We start from the raw sequence: 12,732 nt of genomic DNA, 5'->3' as shown, positions 1-12,732 counted from the left end.
CCACAGAATAACAGTTCTGTTGGTATGTGTTGTTTTCTTAAAAATTTTTTTATTGAAGTATAGTTGATTTACAGTGTTGTGTTAATTTCTGCTATACAGCAAAGTGATTCATTTATACATCTACATACATTCTTTATCATATTCTTTTCCAGCATGGTTTATCAGAGGATATTGAATATAGTTCCCTGTGCTATACAGTAGGACCTTATTGTTTATCCATTCTGTATGTAATAGTTTGCATCTGCTAATCCTAAACTCCAAATCCATTCCCCACCCACCTCACCGTCCCCCTTGGCAACCACAAACCTGTTCTCTACGTCTGTGAGTCTGTTTCTGTTTCATGTCATATTTTAGATTCCACATATAAGTGATATCATATGGTACTTGTCTTTCTCTTTCTGACTTACTTCACTTAGTATAATAATCTCTAGATCCATCCATGTTGCTGCAAATGGCATTATTTCATTCTTTTTTATGGCTGGGTAATATTCCATTGTATATGTGTACCACATCTTCTTTGTCATTCATCCATTGATGAACATTTACGTTGTTCCCATGTCTTGGCTATTGTGAATAGTGCTGCTATGAACATGCATGTATCTTTTTGAATTATAGTTTTGTCTGCATATATGCCCAGGAGTGAGACTGCTGGATCATATAGCAACTCTATCTTTAGTTTTTTGAGGACCCTCCACCCTGTTTTTCTGTTATGTGTTGTTTTTATAGTCATTGGAGGACATAGCATAGAATCTCCTACCCTGGCCATTCCAACAATTTGGTAAGTATCTAATGGATTTCATTTTAATATAGAAAGAATAATCTTTCATGTTTACAATTGAACTCTGACTGTGATGAGGGACTCCTTGAGCCATGTGGTCATCTCTCTGAGGATAATTTGAGCTGAAACCATAAGAATTGGAAAGAACCAGGCTGAGAAGCGCCAAGAGAAGGGCATGCCATGCAGGAGGACCTACAAGTGCAAACATCCTATGGCTAAAGGATCTTGCATGTTGGGAAATCAAAAAGACAACATTCTTATGCAAGATGAGATTAGAGGTTGGTAGAGACCAACTCATGACAAAGGATTTGCATATTAGAATATGCATGACAGGAAGCCATCAGGTGGTATGAAAAAGGGAAGTACCATGATCTGACTGATGTTTTCAAAAGAGCATACTGGCTAGCGTATGGAGAATGAATTGGACAGAGAGAAACAGAAGCATCCCCTAAGAGGCTAGTTTGGGAATTCAGGCAAGAGTTGATGATGTTTTAGGCTAGGATCATAGTAGTCCAAATAATTCAGGATTATAAAAATGACATATTTAAGACATATTTTGGAGGGACAGCTGATAGGAATTGCTGATGGATTGTATGGGAATATGAAAAAAAAATGGAAGAAATGAGGATGACACAAGGTTTTTAGCTTGAACAACTAGGTAGCATTAAGAAGGAGAATACAGGATGAGGATCAGATTTGGGTGGGGGAATAAAACAGTTCCATGTGTTACATATTAATTTGAGGCACCTATAGCCTGTGTCAGTTATCTTTTATTGTATAACAAGGAACTCCAAAACATAATATTGATAGTTTAGCACAACACATTTATTATTTCTTGAATTTATATGGGCTGAATGGCTGGTTCTTTTGCTGGTCTCACTTGACCTCACTCATGTGGCTGCATTCAGCTAGAGGATTTTATGATCTAGGAGACACATCTTGCAGCTGGTCCTTGCTGTTGGCTGGGAAACCTCAGTTCTCCTCCTCTTGGGCTCTCAGCCTCCAGGAAGCTAGACTGGCTTCCTTACCTGGTAATCTGTCAGGCTAGCAGTCTAAGAAAATGAAAGCAGAAGCTGCAAGTCTTCTCAAGACTAGTGCCTGGGCCTTAGATTTCTACCACATTCTACTGGTCAAAGCAAGTCAGAGACCAGGCCAGATTCAAGGGAAGGAGAAATAGACTGCTGCTCTTGTTGGGAAGAGCACCATGGTTACAGGACAAAGGATCTTGGGAGAAACTATTGCTGCCATCTTTGAAAGCAATCTGCCAGCGGCACATCCTAGTAGAAATATCATGTAGACAATTAAATATGAGTCTGGAACTAAAAGGAGAAGTTTCAACTCACCTGCATGACTTTATTGCTAAGTAGTTATCCAAAAACCGAGTACAAACTCAGTTACTGATCTGTTAAATCAAATGATATTGTTTGCAGACTATCTTTTCTCCTTGTAACACTACTATTCTTTTTGGCATTGCATAGAAAAATCAGATAATATAAGTACTATATTTGTTATTTGTTACTATATAAAAAATTATCCCAAAATTTAATAGCTTAAAAATCCATTTATTATCTCACAGCTTTCTTATTGAAGTATAGTCGCTGTGCAATATTGTATGTTACAGGTGTACAATATAGTGATTCATATGATCTCACAGTTTTAATGAGTGAGTAATTTGGGTGGTTCCCTCTCATAGTCTCCCATGAGGTTGCAGTAAAGCAGCTGCCCAGGGCTACAGTCAATCTGAAGGCTTGACCGAGGCTGGAGGATCCACTTTTAAGATGGCTTATTCACATATTTGCGAGAGGAATTCTTACTACCTTTCCATATGGACTTCTCTACAGGGCTGCTTGAGTGTTATAACATGTCAGCTGGCTTGCCCAGAACAAAAGATTCAAGAGAGAGGGCAAGAAGGAGGCCACAGTGTTTTTTATGACCAAATCCAAAGTCATACACTGTAACTTCCATGATATCATGTTTGTTAGAAGCAAGTCAAAGTCCACCTCATATTCAAGGAGTAAAGAATTAAGGTCTACCTCTTAAAGGGAGGAATCTCAAAGGATTTTTGGAGAAATTTGAAATCCACCAAAAGTATAGATGTGGGTGTAAAGATTTGGTTGAGAGAAAGTTAAGAAGCTTCTTTCTGATTGCTAATTTTTCAGGCCTCCTGGTGCAATGCAAGGGAAAATCCAAATTAGCTACAAATTTTGTTTCACTTATGTTTTCATCTCCTTCTGATATTTCACTTGCCTTGGAAGACAGATGTTTATGTTTTACAGTGCAGAGTCTTATGCCGGTAGACGTAGCAGGGACTGAGAGGCAAGAACAGTGTGTGGTACCTACACCCTGCGTCAGTTATCTTTTATTGTATAACAAGCCACTCTAAAACATAAAAGTTTAAAGCAAGAGTTGGCTGAAGGTGCTTTAGCCCATCTCCCTATTGTCTCTGAAAGCCCCCATAAGCCACTCCAAATAAGCACACAATAAAAATATAGTTCCTGCTCTGCAACTGTCACTTAGAGACATATTTTCCAGGTCCCCTTCCCATTTCCACTTTCTTATCAGATTTCTATCTCTAAGCCTCTTCAGTACAGACATTCTGGAGCTGCCTGTGGGTTAGGGATGTATTCCATGCTCTTCCTGGGCTCCATCAGGGAAGGGGCTTTGACCCCTCAGCAGAGTTCAGACAGCAAGGCACAGGAAGTGATTCGCTTCAGTGGAGACACCTACTTCCTTGTAAACATCCAAAATGATACAAGAGAGATTCAATAAGACCAACCTTCTGATCACCTGATATTTAATATCAACTCAACTTCTACACCCACCGTTAGGCTGGGTGCTGAAGATACAAAACTTCTGCCCTTACAGCTTATAGCACAAGATAAAGAGGCAGAATATGTAAACCAATGTGTGCATGACATAGTGTAAGCACTATGATAGACACTGCTGCAGTGACTGAATGTGGGAAGTGGGGTGCCCAAAACATTTCTTAGAGGAGACTGTATTCCTGTTACTCCTGAACAACAAGAGACAAAGGGCCTTCAGGCAGAAGTAGCAGCAGGATGAAATATGATAGGAACCAACACAACTTCAAATGATATGGTGGGTATCAAAAACTGTGGAATCAGATAGTATTGGCTTCCAATAACCGCTACTTTCATGATTCAGCTGAGGAGACAAAGAAGGATGGACACTCATCAGATGGTTATCTATAGAGGGAAGGAGTAATCTCACTTATTTTAATGGCTCCTTTGGGGGCAGGTCTATACAGATCAATGGAATACTCATCCAAGTAGCTATCTTTGAGATGCATATTCAGGACTTTTTTAAAGAGAAGAAAGGGAATAACCCATTATGTGGAGTCCATTTCTTGAACCCTTAGATATTTTTACATTTTTAGATGTGTGTATCTGATTTAAGTACACTGAATATCTGCACTGAATTTCCTCTTATTCTTAATGATAAGTAACCATGAAACTTAAGTAAAATGGATTTAGGAATAAATTTACTACCATGTTTAATTATAATAGATGTACCATGAATCGAACCCTTGAAAATGATGCATAAAGAAAATACGGGGGAAAGACTTTAAAGTATGTAAAGAATGTTCCTGATTGAATTTCTCTGATAATTGTTCAAAGTCATCTATCATCATTTCCACAAAAAATTGAATATTGTCAGAGAATTTAAATCTTCTGAAAAATTTTTCCTTTTAATGAAAGAGTATTTTAGCAGATTTACTGTAATACCATTTTTAAATCAAATTATTTTACTATTAACTTAGAATGATGTATTTACAACATCTCTAGGCTAAAGATGAAAATTTGAAGTAGGTCTCCTGTCTTTCTCGTAACCATGTTCCTCCTGCTAGGTGTTTTATTTTATACATTTCTTATATAAACAGGTGTGTTCTTTAGATCAGGGGTCAGAAAACTATGGCCTGTGGGCTACATCCAACCCATTGTCTGTTTTTGTGGTCCATGAAGTAAGAATGGTTTTTCTATTTTTAAAATGGTTGAAAAAAAAATAAAAAAGAATCATATTTTGTGACACATGAAAATTATATGAAATTCAAACTTCAGAGTCCGTAAATAAAGAATGAGCCCAGTTGCATTCATTCACTTACATATTGTCTGTGACTGCTTCCCTGCTGCAAGAGCAGAGCTGAGTAGTTTCTTATTTTTTTTAAGTTTTATTAAAATAAAGTTGATTTACAATGTTGTGTTAGTTTCAGATGCACAGCAAAGTGATTCAGTTATACATATGTATATAAATAAATACATTCTTCTTTTACTTTCTCTTCCGTTATAGGTTATTACAAGATATTGAGTATAGTTCCCAGCTGAATAATTTCAAAAGAACCTGTATGACCCACAAAACCATATTTTTACTGTCTGGCCCTTTGTGGAAAGTTTGACCCTTATCTTATATAATAGGTAGGAATGCATCTCCACAATGTTGCATTGTGTAGCTCTTACACTTAATATTTTTAGCTGTTCGAGTTAAATGTTGAAAGTGTTACCTATTTTTCCCCCGTAGCTTCAGAAAAGGGAGAAGTGGAAGTACAAGAAATGAAGTTTCTTGGATCAAACCTTTGAACTTTCACTTTCTGATGGGGCATTATCCCCTTGGGTTGAATCAAAAAGTTTTCATCTGGGCCTATGGAGAACATTTTCGATGATTTTTTTTTTTTTTTTTTTTTTTAAATAGAACTGTGTGCTCAGGACTCATCCTTACTTCTCTTAATGCCTTCTTTTTTTAAATTTTTTTTTTAATGCTATTCTTGTCTGCTTACATTCTTTTTATTTATGTATGTATGTATGTATGTATGGCTGTGTTGGGTCTTCGTTTCTGTGCGAGGGCTTTCTCTAGTTGTGGCAAGCGGGGGCCACTCTTCATCGCGGTGCGCGGGCCTCTCACTATCGTGGCCTCTCTCGTTGCGGAGCACAGGCTCCAGACGCGCAGGCTCAGTAGTTGTGGCTCACGGGCCGAGTTGCTCCGCGGCATGTGGGATCTTCCCAGACCAGGGCTCGAACCCGCGTCCCCTGCATTGGCAGGCAGATTCTCAACCACTGCGCCACCAGGGAAGCCCATTTTCGATGATTTTAATAAAAGTGTTGAAAGTGCATGCCTACACAGAATTCCATGGGGCCACTCCTAAGACCGTTTGAATATAAATATAGACGAATACAGTGTTTTGCACACTTTTGTAGTCTGAGATCCTGGAGTGCAGTAGATGAGGTATAATCTGAATTGTTTTGGCATCACTGGCCTCATCGAAAGCCTCCATGCATTTGCACATCTGTGTCTGCAACAAGAAGGGATAATTGTTCAGCTCTGCTATTGCTGTTTATGAATCAGAAGGAAAAAAGGCAACAGAATAAACAAAATGTCATGTTCATACAAATCTTGATTAGGGTAAAATCATCTGGCTGGTATCGCCTGTGTACATCACCAACAGGGCTGCCAGCTCCTGAGGGGAGCCTCCCAGGTCCCCTGTCTTGGGTCTTCAAAGCTTGGAACAGCTTATTTGAAGGTTTAAACAAAAGCTAGATCTACCCAAAATAGTCAAAATCTAGTCTCTTGAGTCTTTGCTATTATTAACCAACTTGTCTTTTTTTCTTTTTTTTTTTTAATTTATTTATTTATTTATTTATTTTTGGCTGCATTGTGTCTTCGTTGCTGCGCGCGGGCTTTCTCTAGTTGCTGCGAGCGGGGGCCACCCCTTGTTGCGGTGCACGGGCTCCAGGCACGTGGGCCTCACTAGTTGTGGCACGCAGGCTCAGCAGTTGTGGCTCGCGGGCTCCAGAGCGCAGGCTCAGTAGCTGTGGCGCACGGGCCTACCCGCTCCGTGGCATGCGGGATCCTCCCGGACCAGGGCTCGAACCCGTGTCGCCTGCATTGGCAGGCGGACTCTCAACCACTGCGCCACCAGGGAAGCCCAACCAACTTGTCTTTAAGACTTCCTGAAGTCCCGGGAGATGTCTGAATAACTGCAGCATCCATTATAGGGTGCTTACCAAAATACGCTTCGTTAATATCTTCTTGAGCAGGGTTTCTCCACCTTAGCACTATTGACATTTGGGGCCAGATCATTCTTTCTTGTGAGTCCTGAGCACTGCAAGATGTTTAGCAGCATGCCTAGCCTCTTTCCACTAGATGCCAATAGCGCTCTCCCAGTTGAGACTGCATCAAATGTCTCCAGACATTACCAAAGGTACTCTAGGAGGCAAAACCACCCCAGTTGAGAAGCACTGTTTCAGAGGATTATGAAAATTTGCTTCATTCCATAGTGCAATCAAAGGAGCTCTGAGGAGTATTAGGCCCTGAGAACAGAACCAGATTAAAAAGACTCAGAATCTGAGTTTAGGGACATGAAGTGATTATCTGGAAAGTGAAAAATCTGGTTATGTATCCAGAGATTTCCAAAATACTCCTATATTTTTGCTTATAATGGAGATAAAAACAAAATGTCTGGTGGATTTTTCACCTGTTCTAATGTTTCACATGCTCTGTGGATGCAAAGGCTGAACCTTCACACCAGCGTCCTAGTCCCCATCACTCTCCATCCATTCATCCATCCAGCAGATGTTGATTGAACACCTCCTGAGGACTTAGGAGGCTCTTTGCTAGGTGGGGAGGTCCAGGCCTCACAGAGTTACTTTTTGATAATGCAGTCTTTGTCTTTGGCTAGAAATATTTTATGGCTCCCCTCAGCCTAAAAAATACAGTAAAAATTAAAATTAAAATGAGGAATTTATAGTGTTTTTTTGTTATTTACTTCCCAACATCTATTCCATCTCCAGTGATTCATCGAAGTTAGTATTTCTTAATTCTGGATGTAAATTAGAACTTCTTGGGAAGATTTTTTAAAATACCAAGGCCTAAGTCAGACCAGTCAATCAAATCTCTGTTGTTGGGCATCTTTGGGGGATTCAAATATGCAAACAGGATTAAGACCCAGTGATCTAAGCCATATGTAGTCATCTCATTTCCTTTTGCCAATGACTGCTTTAGGAAGGAGCATATGGCATGGGCGTCCTAATGGGATGTCTGTATATATGGGAACATGATTCCAGGAAAATTTCCCTCACTTCAAAAAAGTGATCATGGGGAATGAATATTTTCCCCCCAGGATGTTGTTAGATCTGGATATTTCATCTGGAAGGGCTGCAGCCCTCTTGTTTCAAACCTGAGGATGAAGTCAACACATGGAAGAGAAAAGAGACAAGAGACTTCATTGTACAAAGCCTCAGCAAAGGTGCCCAGAGCCTAACTCCTCAGAACTTCTTGTTTCATTAGATGATAAATTGCCTTTTTAAAAAAACCAGTTTCAGTCCTCTGTCTCTTGCAACCAAAGCATCCTAACTTATACAATATCCCAGGATCTACTCAATCCTCCCTGCCCCATCCTCTAAACCCAGTCAACGTGTCCACATAGGCACACACTGGTGCTACAGCCACTTGTGACTGTTGCTACCCTCTGGTGATATCTCCATAAATCTACTAATATTTTCTCCCTCAGTGAAATAACGTCTTCTTTTACTTCTAGTATTACAGTATAATCCTATCTTTTAGGGCACACTAACCTTCTATATAAATAGACAAAAAATATATAATTGATAAAACTCCATAGAAGTTAACTTCTTATTCGCTTAATAGCCCAAAGATGTTTCTCTGATGTAATAAATCAGGAAACCAAACTTCTTCCATCTTGGGATTTCACTATTCCTAGAGTCTTGACATTTCCACTTGCTTGCAGACTGCAGAATGACAGAGCGCTCAAAGAGAGAAAATACCCACTTCTGAAAAGCCACGGCTCAGAAACAGCACATATCACTGCTACTCATATATCACTGAGAAAAATTAGTCTCTTGGCCACATGTAACAGTAAAGGAAGCTGGGCATATAGCCTTGCTATGAGCCAAGGAAGAAAGGAAGCAGGGTTTCTGTGAACAGCTAGTGGTCTCAGCCACAAAAACCCCACGTCAGATCTTACCTTTCCCATCACCCAGCCAGACAGGATCTCTCTGTCTCTGGTCCTGTGCATCCTGGGGGTAGCATTTAGCTGTGCTAGAATCATGAGTGACCGTTCCCCCCAAATAGCATTTTTCTCCAACTAGATTCTAAGTTCTTTGAGAATAACAGCTATATTTTATGGTCTCCTGTACCTTGGCTACAGTACTTAGCTTGGAAGGTTTATTCTGAAACGACAGTCCTCAAGCTTTAGGTGCAACAGAATCACCTGAGTGCTTGTTATAGAACAGGTTGCTAAGCCCCAGCGCCAGAGTTCCTGACTCAGTTGGTCTAGGACAGGGCCTGGAAATTTGCATTTCTCGCAAGTTCCTAGGTGATTCGGGTGATGTTGGAAAACCGCTGGCCTAGATTATACCAATTCTTAATTGATCTTGCAATAGAGGCACGGATGTAGAAAACAAACTTATGGTTACCAGGGGATAAGGCGGGGGAGGGATAAATTGGGATATTGGGACAGATATATACACACTGCTATATATAAGATAGATAACTAATAAGAACCTGCTGTATAGCACAGGGAACTCCGCTCAATACTCTGTAATGGCCTATATAGGAAAAGAACATTAAAAAAAGAGTGGATATATGTATACGTATAACTGATTCACTTTGATGTACACCTGAAACTAACACAACATTGTAGATCAACTATACTCCAATAAAAATGAAAAAAAAGAACCAGCGAGGGGCACACTTCTGAAATTTTAGTAGTAGGAGGGCTTATGCTACCTTTTTAACCTACTTCTCTCTCTCTCCTGCATGTTCCTCTTATTTGCACTTGTTTCTGACCCATCTTATCAGTGCAGAGAAGCCTGAGCAGATAACTTTTGGCTTTGTTTCTTTTTTTAAAAAGCAAAGTTGGATTTAACAAAAAAGGAAGAATTTTAAACTCCATTTTGAAAAGTGACTTCAGTTAAAAGGTGTTAATCTAACTTTAAAACTCCTCAAATTTGTCCTGGGGAAAGGAAGAGAAAATACCAATAAATTTATGAGAAAAATGATTCTTTTGGATCATTGTTATTTGTCATGATAACTACAAAATTTCCAATAAGAAAAATGACAGGTCCTTTGAAGTGACAGAGAATATTGGTTATATTTTTTAAATTAATGTTTTTCAAATATAGACTCATTACTGTTTTATCCCATACAACAATGTTTTCTCTTGGGAAAAGTAACTGTATCACTGGATGCGTAATTTTCTCTTTAAAATGATAAACACATTTTCAGTCTGACCAAACATTTCTGAAATTCTAACAAATTAATTGTCTTCCTTATATTTTCTGAAAGACACTGAGTAAAATGATAAAAGATTTCTGGGTCAGATGAGTTGCTGTGTCACAGGAAATTGTGATAGGAGCCTGTTCACTTGAGTCATTTAAAATTTAAATTTTAAATTTTAAATGATTCAAGTTAACAACCATAGCATTCAGTCTCATAGAGCATCGGTGGGAAAGGGGAACAAAAGAGACATGCAAATCTGACTTCTCATAGAATTTGGTGAACCCTTCATTCTCAGTAACTAGATTCACCAAATTTCAACCCAATATTTGCTTATGACTTTTACAAGATTACAATAAGCCTAAAACGGAAGGAACTCCAAGGAAGTAACCATATTGGAGGAGAGGAAATGTAGCCCCTATCCTTATAAGTGAAAATTGGCTTATGAAGTTTTAGTATCAGGAGCAGAAAACTCAGAATTGCTGAAAATTGGAGACAAGTCCCAAGCAGCTCCCATGTTAAAGTAGACTCAGGCAGGCAATATAACCTGGCATAATTAGAAGGGCCAACTTACTTTGGATTTTAAAAATATCTGTGTATCTAATAAGCTCCATTTACATTATGCCTGTGTCACCCATGAGGGGTGGAACTTTAAGTCAAGCAGAGTATGGCATAGAATAGTTGGCGGTAGAGAGTAAGGCCTGACAGCAATGATTTTTTTGAGCAAGTCACTTTGATAAAGAGTGTGAGGAAAGACAAAGTTCCTAGCAAGTGTACTATAGTTTCAGTCCCAAGCAACATAACCACAGTGGATCCTGGGAAGGCAGAAGAGGCCATGAGAGCCCTGAAAGGTGGGATGGGGAGATACATCATCTAAAGTACAACACTTCTGACAGCAAAAGTGGGTGCTACTAATAACCTCATCAAGACAATAGATGTAAAAAAAAAAAAAAAAAAAAAAGACAATAGATGTAGACTGGAACTGTCTCAGCAAAACTCTGTTGTGTTTCCCTGACTAATAAGTGAAGGGGGACGCTGGATGAACTGTGGGAGATTATGATAATCGAAAGGCAATTAAAGCAAACCTTAGTTCACTTGGTTGGCCATCAGTCTAGTGATCATACCGCCTCCCGAATTAACTGGACCAGTTTCAATCTTGATGTTATAATTTTTTTCCTTTTTTTAAAAAATTGAAGTATAGTTGATTTACAGTGTTGTGTTAGTTTCAGGTGTACAGCAAAGTGATTCAGTTATATATATATATAATATATATATATTCTTTTTCAGATTCTTTTCCCTTGTAGATTATTACAAGATATTGGATATAGTTCCCTGTGCTATACTCTAGGTCCTTGTTGTTTATTTTATGTATAATAGTGTGTATGTGTTAATCCCAAACCCCTAACTTATCCCTCCCCACCCCTTTCCCCTTTTGTAACCAGAAGTTTGTTTCTGATGTCTGTGAGTCTACTTCTGCTTTGAAAATAGGTTTGTTTGTGTCATTATTTTAGATTCCAAATATCAGCAATATCATATGATATTGATGTTTTAATTTTTAAATCAACATTATTATTTTTCCCATATTGCTAAAACCCTCAGACACCTCTTGATCGAACAATGTGTAAGAGAGGGTACTGCACAGGAGTCAGCATGGTCTTAGTACCCAGACAGGCCTCCTTTATCAGGAAGAGTGCTTCTACTGCTTTCTAGCTGTATGACCTATCTTAACCTGTTTCCCCATCTGTAAAATAGGGACAAGAATAACTACTTATTCTTGCTGTTGTAAGGATTGAATTAGATGGTGTGTAAGTGTGTGGCATGGTGCTTGGCATGTACTCAGTAACTCTTTCTAATAGCTCCCAGGCTACGAAATCTTTTAAACTTAGAAAAAAAAAAACCATATTTCATCCGTTTCTTTGTCCTAATTTATTCATTTATTCGGTGGATACTTATTAAACCCCTAATACATGCTACGTATTCGGCTAGGTATCAGCTGTAAAAAAACAAAACCATACTGGCCTCAACTCACAGAGATTTCAGAATAATTAAGAATAAGAACAATGAGGAAACAGAATATCAAATAAGGAAACAGTTATATGTAAAATTCCAACTAAGATTTCTGCTACTGGACATACCTATCCTGTACCTTAAGAGAGTAAAATTTGACTGAGTCTTGGAGAACCTGACAGATTTTGTGTTGAAAAGATCATTTTGCTTCAGGTTTCAGAATAGAGTGGATGGGTTTCAGAGTGGCTGTGAATAGTCCATTTAACTGAACATCCCATTAGCCTAGGAAAGAGATTATTCTATTTTTTCCTCCAGAAAATAAAATGATGATACCATCAAACTTACAACGTGCTCATGAGATAGCAGTTTGTTTTGGGTTCACTGGACAAAGAAGCAGATTTATGTCTTTTAAATTTATTTGTTAGTTAGATGCTCAAATGGATCTTATCCTACATGCTCACATTTAAAATGAATTTCCTTAGAACAGCATTACCTTATAACCAGTGCTGTTTATTCAAAGGTAAGCATTGTAACAGCAGAGGAAAAAATTCAAGCACAGGAGCTTAAAAGCAATACTTTTTAGTTTCTAAATATATTGCCCTACTGTACACAGAGTATATGAATTTTACATGGGCCGGGTTCTCAGAGAATCTTCCTATCTCGGACCTGTCTTCAGAATAAGTTCTTATGAAATCATT

General features: G+C 38.6%; 1 long non-coding RNA gene across 1 annotated transcript; it reads right to left on the bottom strand.

Annotated features, from left to right (window-relative positions):
• Positions 1–416: 416 nt before the first annotated feature.
• LOC309661408 lies at positions 417–10,961 on the bottom strand. Its single transcript, XR_014264030.1, has 2 exons — positions 5,857–10,961; positions 417–5,434 (listed from the first exon to the last, which is right to left on the bottom strand). It is a non-coding gene; the product is annotated as an uncharacterized lncRNA (long non-coding RNA).
• Positions 10,962–12,732: the final 1,771 nt, after the last annotated feature.

This window comes from Balaenoptera physalus (assembly GCF_965194825.1).
Source record: "Balaenoptera physalus genome assembly, chromosome: 5".
In the NCBI taxonomy this organism is placed as follows: Eukaryota; Metazoa; Chordata; class Mammalia; order Artiodactyla; family Balaenopteridae; genus Balaenoptera; species Balaenoptera physalus.
The sequence above is the reverse complement of the archived record's forward strand: the minus strand, read 5'-3'. Positions and strand labels throughout refer to the sequence as shown.